Raw genomic sequence first — 11085 nt, 5'->3', positions numbered from 1 at the left:
AGTTCCAATAAATGCAAATTTTAACACTTAAATAAAGGGAGGCCTTGAATGAGAGATTGACTCTTTACAAAACCATCCATTAGGTAATCATTCAAAAACATCAGGTTAGGTTCATAAGGAACCATATCTTCAAGCAAGTTGGATTCTTCGAATATATATCTAAAATTAATAACATTAATAGATCATTTTAGCCTGTGGTATCATATCGTTAGTCAGTAGCCTGTGGTATCATATCGTTAGTCAGTAGCCTGTGGTATCATATCGTTAGTCAGTAGCCTGTGGTATCATATCGTTAGTCAGTAGCCTGTGGTATCATATCGTTAGTCAGTAGCCTGTGGTATCATATCGTTAGTCAGTAGCCTGTGGTATCATATCGTTAGTCAGTAGCCTGTGGTATCATATCGTTAGTCAGTAGCCTGTGGTATCATATCGTTAGTCAGTAGCCTGTGGTATCATATCGTTAGTCAGTAGCCTGTGGTATCATATCGTTAGTCAGTAGCCTGTGGTATCATATCGTTAGTCAGTAGCCTGTGGTATCATATCGTTAGTCAGTAGCCTGTGGTATCATATCGTTAGTCAGCCTAACAAGACTATATTATCGATATTTGTTATAATATATACAATTCTCTTCTTTTTGTGGATAGTGTGTCATCGATAGTTCGCAGTTCATACTTTCTGATATTCATGAATATTACATGCTTTAAAACGAGTTAGTTTTCTTTGGCCTCAGTCTGTCTGTTAAACGCGGGTCCATGTGCGGACATATAGGGGCCGCGTCTGAGTTTATGTGAATATCAAACTGCTTTTGTAATCTTGTTTTTAAATTATGTCAATTAACTTTAATCTATAAGTAATCACATTCACCTTCGAGTGAGACTAAAATAACTTGAAACTATGAAATGAAAATATACTAACAAATTAAGAGGGAAATTATTGTTTTAAAAATATGATAAATAAATAAAAAGATACAATACTGTGAAATCAGTGGACGGATCCATCTCATGTGGATAATCTCAATCATAAATGTAAGCCTCTGAGGTATCCATCGTCCTTAGCAGATAGACACATGATTCAACGTGGCGTAATTTCACATTTAAAGTAATCAGCTTGACCGAAGCAGGAAATTTCGGTCCCTAAAAGGAAGGATACAAATATCTATGTTTGTGTTTTTGTTTCAACATATTTTTTTATACATAGAGGAATGATGAGTTATGTACATTAGGTCTTGGGTTTTAAGTTTCTTGTGTAGTTACTGTTACATCACGAGTATTATATCGTGCGTGAGGGCCGAGGATTTTGGCCCGCTGAGTTCGAACCCGGGCCGATCGAGACACGTCCCGAGCTCATACCACACGACCAGGCAGCAATATGGGTTGGTGAAATACCCAAAATTATTTAAAACTATGTTTTTTCGGGGGGAGGGGGAAGAATGAGCATGTACGTCGAAGAGTATAGTCACAAAGTAAAATTTATTTGTTTTTGTTTTATAAATTATCGTCAGAACACTGCGCTAGAACGGCTGCGCTAAAACGACCGTCGTGCCATAACGGCTGCGCCAAAACGACCATCGTGCCATAACGGCTGCGCCAAAACGACCATCGTGCCATAACGGCTGCGACAAAACGACCATCGTGCCATAACGGCTGCGACAAAACATCGCGTACCCCCAGCTAGACTATCTAAACTATCTTTTATTCATCGAAGAATGATTTTCATTTGATCTGATGTTTGATCTTTTTGAAATCTACGTCAAAGGGTATTCAGAAATTGCCAAGGAGAAATCATACACACTGTAAAGACAAGTCTATTTTTTCTCTCTATATATTTCACCATTTCATCTCATTAAAAATAAATCCTAGTGCTACCATTATGTATGTAATAGTTATGTATCTTTCACTGTTTCAGCATTTAGCTTTATAGCTGTATTTACATTAGACAGCATTGTCTTATATGTAAAACAGAAAAAACACAGACATTATTCATGCAGGCGACATCAAAGCATATTTAATACATGGTTCATAAGATTATAACACAGCAAAATAAAATTTGATAAAGTGTGCAACACCGCACACGAGGTCATGATAATCTTTTGGGCTGCGCTCATTGAAATCTTGTAGATTTGGTGTTAACACTTCAAGGTTTCATGTATTGTTTTGTTAATAAGTAATACTTATAAAGCTCATTAGTAAAGTTTTCTTTAAACGAAAAAGGTTTTTGAGACGTAATGGCTTCCACAAGTTCGCCACGCTCCAAAAAGTTAAACACGCCTTTTGACCTGCTTTGCTTACCAAACAACGGGCCCGATATGGGCCGCCTTGGAGTTTGTGCTAAACACAAATTTCGTTTCTTATTTATTTATTTTTATATTTTTTTCTTCTTTTTAACTTTATTCTCTATGATTACACAACAAACAAAACACAAGAATCATAGTTCAGGGGCGTAGCCATCCTGGCAGATCGTTCTATGCAGACCACAGGACACACTTTATCCGGTATAGCAATGTTCTCACCCAACGAATACGAATTTCGAAATACCTGGGCTCGTTTGGAGAGTCATTGTCCTGAGCTTAGTACTAACACATTAGGACTTGGATTCTGAGTCACTGAATACTTAATTTTTGTCACATGCAGGATGATTAATTACGAACATTCGTTCTTAGTGTTACTCACGCACACAGTCCTGTCTGTATATGTTGGATCTTCTCGCTTTGGTCTTAGCCACAATGCCTGATTAAGATTGTTTATAATGTACTTTGTATATTTAGTGTTACATGAAATAACATATCCCAGAACCACACTAGACAAAACCACATGATGGTCCTAAAAAGCGCAAGAAAAATAAATCATCAGGCAAAAGAAAGGGAAAACATTCAACAGCAAACGAAGAGAGTTATCTGGGGGGGGGGGGGAGGACTTATCAATTTAACTATGTTATAGGCCGAGGAAATGATCAACTAATTGAAATGAATAGTACAGTAACGATAAATCAATCAAGAAATAAGATAAGATAATTTTATTGGTCAAAACTAATGGAAAATCAGTTTGCTTACAACTATCCACCTCAGGAGTATTACTATGTGGGACTATATCAATAACAATATTACTATGTGGGACTATATCAATAACAATATTACTATGTGGGACTATATCAATAACAATATTACTATGTGGGACTATATCAATAACAACATTACTATGTGGGACTATATCAATAACAATATTACTATGTGGGACTATATCAATAACAATATTACTATGTGGGACTATATCAATAACAACATTACTATGTGGGACTATATCAATAACAACATTACTATGTGGGACTATATCAATAACAATATTACTATGTGGGACTATATCAATAACAATATTACTATGTGGGACTATATCAATAACAACATTACTATGTGGGACTATATCAATAACAACATTACTATGTGTGACTATATCAATAACAACATTACTATGTGGGACTATATCAATAACAATATTACTATGTGGGACTATATCAATAACAATATTACTATGTGGGACTATATCAATAACAACATTACTATGTGGGACTATATCAATAACAATATTACTATGTGGGACTATATCAATAACAATATTACTATGTGGGACTATATCAATAACAACATTACTATGTGGGACTATATCAATAACAACATTACTATGTGTGACTATATCAATAACAACATTACTATGTGGGACTATATCAATAACAATATTACTATGTGGGACTATATCAATAACAACATTACTATGTGGGACTATATCAATAACAACATTACTATGTGGGACTATATCAATAACAATATTACTATGTGGGACTATATCAATAACAATATAGATGCAAACACGAACAACATTCACGCAAGAACCATAGGTACACACACACACACACACATACTACACAACCAGCGCTTTACGAATTAGGCTTCTTTATACCTCTCGGTGACTGCGAATGCAATGAAACAACCTGACTGAACGTGGAATAAAGGAGTGGATTGAATCTCTCCACTTCATAACAATGTAAACACTAATGTTTGATAAACAGTTTGTAAAATTTAAAACATTAAAAACAAGGTTACAAAGACAAATTGTGTGGAAACACAAACTCAAAATCGGCCCCCCAGAGTGGTCCACCCATACAGGTAAAAGGGCAGGTATCAATATTTTCAGAAAGAACATCAGAATTAAATTCTATCAAAGACAAATGCCAGAGAAGAACGGAGAAAGAAGGTTGACAGATATTGTGTGGTGCCCCAGCAGTCCAGCAGACCAAAGGATAGGTGAAAGTGAATGTGAAGTTCAATGTGAGCCTGGCCTAACTGATTTCTTATAATGTATATCCAATTGATCTAATTGTTTTGTAAAGGGTCAATCTCTATTTCAAATCCTCAAAAAAAAATTATTTTTTTTCTGTGGTTATATATCTTGTAAATTGTATACGGCAGTTCAATCGATAATATGAAACAACAACTTATTAATTGTACTTTTAAATTATATTTGACTTATATGCATACTAAATATTTTTTTTTTCTTTAAACAAAAGTAAACATTTTTTTGGGGGGTAAATGTAGTAGTTAATAGGACAGAACTTACATAACGTAGCAATACAAATGTAAAAAAAGATTTAAAAAAAAAAAAAATCTAAAACCATTAGCATAAATGTGTTACAAATATGGCAAATGGTCATCTCCCCTACTAAAGAGATTCCCGTTTTTGTTACTATTAATAGTAAATAGTTGTAAAGGGGGTGTATTTTTATGAAAAAAACTGCTTGCATAAGTGATTAAAAAAAAAAAGATTTTTATGTTTTTAGAAAAGAAAAAAATTAGCCGTTGCATCAAAACTTTGAATGGACTAAAATATTATGATGTCGGATTTTCACTACCTTTTCTAGTTCACGAGATCTAAACGGGACGGACAGATGGACAGACATTTCACACAAAACTAGTAGCGTCTTTTCCTTATCGAGGGCCGCTAAAAATGAGTTAACAAGCGTAAAGCTGTCTTCTCTTTGAAAGAAGAGTCCATTAAAATGAACAAACAAATTGATATTACATCATTTCGTTTGCCTCTTTTAACTGAAGCGGTCACTTATCCAGAAGGGACTTAACTTACAATCTATTAGATATGCTTATGAAATCAAGTCAGGGGAGGGAATCTTGTACAACTTTTAGTTGTCGCACAATTAGTCAAACAAATGACAGGCTGATTGGTTCCAAGAAGCATCAAATGTATCCAAAGTGATAACAAGAAAAATATACAAACAATATTTAGTTTATTTTTGAGTATGTGCTATACTCGGCTCTAGGGTCAAGGTGCTGTTAGAGATTTGTTATTGTGTCAGATGTAACATTTGGGTATGATATGAGTGTGGTGCTATCCATGGTAGTCGAGTCGTAATAAATAAATGTAAAAATTTCTTGGTGTAAAAATGGTACACGTCCTCTTGGTTGAACAATAATAATTTATTGTTCTAGAACTTTGTCATTGTTCAGTTTGTTAGTATTATCACGTAGCACGTGTGTGGGACTGGGAGTAAATGAAGATTATTTTGTTACGACTGAAGTATGGCTTACTGCCCTACTCGAACACTTCGAAATTTAGCAAATGCATTTTTGTTCTCCATTCAAGCCTCGGTTTCACCATTAACTAGTTTCCCTTGTCATGCTTTCGGTTTAGCCATCTGGTTTTATGATTTCAAACCTCTGTTTCACTAAATAGTCGATGTCACTTGGTGCGATTGCTTTGTACTGAAAATGGAGAGAAAAAGGGGGGGGGCATTAAAAAGCGCCGAGGACTTGAACGAAATCGAGTTCAGTGACGTGAGTAGAGGAGGGTGTGGGAAGGGATGGGGAAATAGATTTCTTTACTCTTCAAGGTCACACACAATATGTTCCCATCTCAGGATCCTATTCCGTGTTGTGAACACTTTTAGAACATTCCTATTGTCCATGTGTTTAGGAAGTCTCGCTGCTCGGTCTGTTCTCTCTTTATTCCATATGCCGATAAAACAAATCTTGTTGGAACTTTTCAATTTCAAACTTCCATTTCATTGTTGAGTCCATAAACTTCACATTACAAATGAAGCGGGAAAACAGGAAGCTTGACGAGGCACTTCACTGCTGATTCTGTTGTGTGAGATAGATGAATGGACTAGCTGTACAAGACCACTTAACATACCCACGTACTCTTCTTAAAGGACCTCTTTAGTTTCAACCCTCCGACATATTCAACCATCTTACACTAAACACGAGACGTAAAATACATGACGCGATTCTGTCATGACGTCAATGGCTGTAGAGACGAGAGACTCAACTTCACCTTGACAGATGTCTCGTCATGACACAAGAGTCTGGGAAATGATGCTGGAGATGAATAACAGTCTACCGGATGTTTTAAAGTACGTTGGAGTTCGACCCCATTCCCTCTCCCAACACTGGGGGTCGCTTTCACAATATCTATTCCGAAACAAGTTCAAGTAACGTAGTGCATACGTTGCGACATGCTCTTCGCAACATAAACATAAGAGAGTTCATGAAGAGGAGAGAGAGAAATAAAAAGTGTGTGGGGGGGGAAGGGAAGTAGAGCACTTATAGTGACTTTCACCATCCTGTCAGTGACAAGGAAATAAAGTGGTCAAGAAGACCTGACCCCCCCCCCCCCCTCCTTCTTTACCGAGTACTTCAGTTTGTACAAAGTCACAAGCCCCCCCCCCCCCCCACCCCCAACTATAATAGAAGATATTTTTAAAACGTTCTCCACAATGTGTCATAACTCTCAACCTTGACTAGATCTAAAACTTTGTAAAACATAACTGTCTGCCTTGACTAGATCTAAAACTTTGTAAAACATAACTGTCTGCCTTGACTAGATCTAAAACTTTGTAAAACATAACTGTCTGCCTTGACTAGATCTAAAACTTTGTAAAACATAACTCTCAACCTTGACTAGATCTAAAACTTTGTAAAACATAACTGTCAGCCTTGACTAGATCTAAAACTTTGTAAAACATAACTGTCTGCCTTGACTAGATCTAAAACTTTGTAAAACATAACTGTCTGCCTTGACTAGATCTAAAACTTTGTAAAACATAACTCTCAACCTTGACTAGATCTAAAACTTTGTAAAACATAACTATCAACCTTGACTAGATCTAAAACTTTGTAAAACATAACTGTCTGCCTTGACTAGATCTAAAACTTTGTAAAACATAACTCTCAACCTTGACTAGATCTAAAACTTTGTAAAACATAACTCTCAACCTTGACTAGATCTAAAACTTTGTAAAACATAACTCTCAACCTTGACTAGATCTAAAACTTTGTAAAACATAACTGTCAGCCTTGACTAGATCTAAAACTTTGTAAAACAAAACTGTCAGCCTTGACTAGATCTAAAACTTTGTAAAACATAACTCTCAACCTTGACTAGATCTAAAACTTTGTAAAACATAACTGTCAGCCTTGACTAGATCTAAAACTTTGTAAAACATAACTGTCTGCCTTGACTAGATCTAAAACTTTGTAAAACATAACTCTCAACCTTGACTAGATCTAAAACTTTGTAAAACATAACTGTCAGCCTTGACTAGATCTAAAACTTTGTAAAACATAACTCTCAACCTTGACTAGATCTAAAACTTTGTAAAAACATAACTGTCTGCCTTGACTAGATCTAAAACTTTGTAAAACATAACTCTCAACCTTGACTAGATCTAAAACTTTGTAAAACATAACTCTCTGCCTTGACTAGATCTAAAACTTTGTAAAACATAACTCTCAACCTTGACTAGATCTAAAACTTTGTAAAACATAACTGTCTGCCTTGACTAGATCTAAAACTTTGTAAAACATAACTCTCAACCTTGACTAGATCTAAAACTTTGTAAAATATAATTCCAGTGGCGTAGCAAGTTAAGCGTCTGTTTTAATTCAGTGCTGCCTACAAATCTTCCAAGTTCGATTCACTTCTCTCCCTCTCCATATAGATTTGAATCAAGTGTTCTTTTGACAGGTTGTTTGCTAGTCAGCGCATGTCACCAACCAATCGAGATCCACTATTGCCTGATAATGTCTCTTAGCTTCCCCCTGATATACCTATTACTTGATGAAGGCACCGTTGTGTCCTAATCCATACATACTTTATGCAGTAAGAAGGATTCCTTGTCTTTAATAGAAAGAAGATTTCCAATCTTTAACACATCGATTTTCCAATATTAATACACACCTGGGTCTGTTAAGTGTCTGACTGTAGACTCAGGCATCCAGTGAAGTTGCTGACTTTTATTACTTATCAAACAGGAAGCTCCATTTTGATGTGTCTCAACGAAATCTCTAGTGCAGATGATGTTCTCTTTCATTGGCCAACGGTTAACGAGCAGGGTGTCAAGTGTTCAGCACAACCACCAACTAAAGTCAGGCGACCATTAGAGTAAGGTGGACTCAGAGGGGCCCTAAAAATCACGAAACACAAAAATCGCAGTCTTCAACGAGATTCTAACCGAGGACCCCCAGGTTTGGAGGTCAAACGCTTAACCACCCAACCACTGCGCCCTTAATATAATTATCAGATCTATTTTAATTTAAAAAATACAAATTGTATATACTTTTTACAAAGTTTTATTTTAAAGCTATCGATTACTGTTAAAAATGTATTTTGAAACACAATGTGTGTGTATGTGTGTGTGTGTGTCTGTGTGTTAATTGTTTAACACAGCAACACAAATACAAATCTCGATTATTTTTTTTTTATTTCTATAAAATAAAAAAGCGAAACAAAAAGTTCAAAAAGAGTTACAGTAAAAAAGCGATATTTTATGTTGAGCAGTTTCTATGATGAAAGTAAATGTTACATAAAGTATTCCGGTGATAATATATCACCAGGAGGGTCTATATATGTAGACAAATCAACACTGTTCAATAGACATAGTAAAATAACAATCGCAAACTAAAGATATTATATACGCTAAGGATCTGCCTAAAGAAAGGAAATGACTCTAGAAGCTTGTGAATTTAAATGAACTTTATTGACAGATAACACGCCAAAAACAGAGAATTCTATAGAGTGTGCATTTGTTTGTAAATAACAGATTTAGATTTAGTGTAGTAGATCTTTTCGCTCTTATAATCGATTCCTTTCACTTTCGTAAGTTGGACGTCTCTTGTACCTTTAACGTCCTATTATAACACGTTGACCAGTGATGCCCAACCTAATTCGACCTGCGGGCCATTTTAATTTCTGACACTCGTGTCGCGGGCCACATGAACGAAAAGGTAAAAAAAAAACAAGATTACAAAGAGAGTTTGTGTTACACAAACTCAGAGGCGGCCCCCGTCGAAGTCGGATCCCTGTCAGATCTGCATATTCGCAAATAATATTCAAGAGGTGATTTAATTTTGATGTAAAATGTTTTACACGTTTCGGATGTTCCTTCAGAGTTGAAGATAATTACTTCCTAGTCCAAACCTCCCGCAGGACGACGGGGGATGGGAGCGGGCAGGGTTTGAACCCTGGGCCATCCATAAATCGGAACGACAGTCCAGCGCGCAAACCGCACGACCAGGCAGCCATCCGATGGTCAAAAGTAATAATGTTTCAAAGATTCATTTGCCGTAAATTTAAATTTAATAAAAAAAATAGTAGATTAGTTTTAGTATATTAAAACATTACAATATTGATCAAAACGTTTGGAAATGAAAATCTACACTTTTTTTTTACACTTTAAGTTTAGAAATTGAAATTCTACATCTTAATCTAGTCTATTTTAGTCTAAACTAGATCTAGAAATTCTAGATCTAGACTCTAAAATAATTTTAATTAGAATATAAATCCAGATCTAGATATACTGTAATAAAAATCTAGATCTAGTTTAAAAAATCTAGATTAGATCTAAATCAAGATATCATTCCTTTTTTAAACGCGAGTCACATAACGAGGCTTAATAAACATTACTATACCGAGTTCTTTTTTCATTTCATTTGAAGAATTAATTCCATATAACGTCAGAGGGAAAAAAAAACACTACGTCACACGGCCTAGCTAGACTAAAAATCGCCTTCATCTATAAGAGCCATTTATCGAGTATTCATAGACTTTGGTGCACCGAGTGCGTTCTTTAAGCATTTCATTTAAAGAATTCATTCCATATGACGTCAAAGGAAAAAAAACACTACGTCACACGGCCTAGCTAGAATAAAAATCGCCTTCATCATTACGAGCCTTTTATCGAGTGTTCATAGACATTGGTGCACCGAGTGCGTTCTTTTAGCATTTCATTTAAAGAATTCATTCCATATGACGTCAAAGGAAAAAAAAACACTACGTCACAAGGCCTAGCTAGACTAAAAATCACCTTTATCAACACGAGCCATTTCTCGAGTGTTCATAGACATTGGTGCACCGAGTGCGTTCTTTTAGCATTTCATTTAAAGAATTCATTCCATGTGACGTCAAAGGAAAAAAAAACACTACGTCACACGGCTTAGTTAGACTAAAATATGTTTTCATTAATACAAGCAATTTTTCCGAGGGTTAATAGACATTGGTGCACCGAGTGCGTTCTTTTAACATTACATTTAAAGAGTCCATTCATATGACGTCAAAGAAAAAAAAATCCATTACCTCACAATAGGCTAGTACCGGTACCATAAAAAAAAATGTCTTTATTTACACGAGATATTTAACGAGGGTTCATAGACATTGGTGCACTGAGTTCTAATAGATATTATTTAAAAAGGATCAAAGCCACATTGTTTTTGCGTTTTGTCTGTCAGTCGGTCTGTCCGTTATCTTGATATAAAAAAAAACAACTAAAAGTTATTAAAAATTGATTAACCTTTATTTTACGTTTCAAAACATCGCAATAATTTTTAGGTATGAACACAATTGAAAAGTTTATATAATAGATTGTTCCGGATGTTTGTATAAATAGTAAAAGAAAAAGAGAATTTCAGATAAATGTAATACCGTTAATTAAATTTTTTGGACGGTCTCGTATAAAAATTAGATGTACTACAGCCACGTGGAGAGATTTTCATACCTTACTTTGGTGTTTGGATTCTGTTTTCCTTAA

The sequence above is a fragment of the Biomphalaria glabrata genome, chromosome 1 (genome assembly GCF_947242115.1).
Source record: "Biomphalaria glabrata chromosome 1, xgBioGlab47.1, whole genome shotgun sequence".
Taxonomy (NCBI): Eukaryota; Metazoa; Mollusca; class Gastropoda; family Planorbidae; genus Biomphalaria; species Biomphalaria glabrata.
This window is presented reverse-complemented; position numbering follows the sequence as displayed.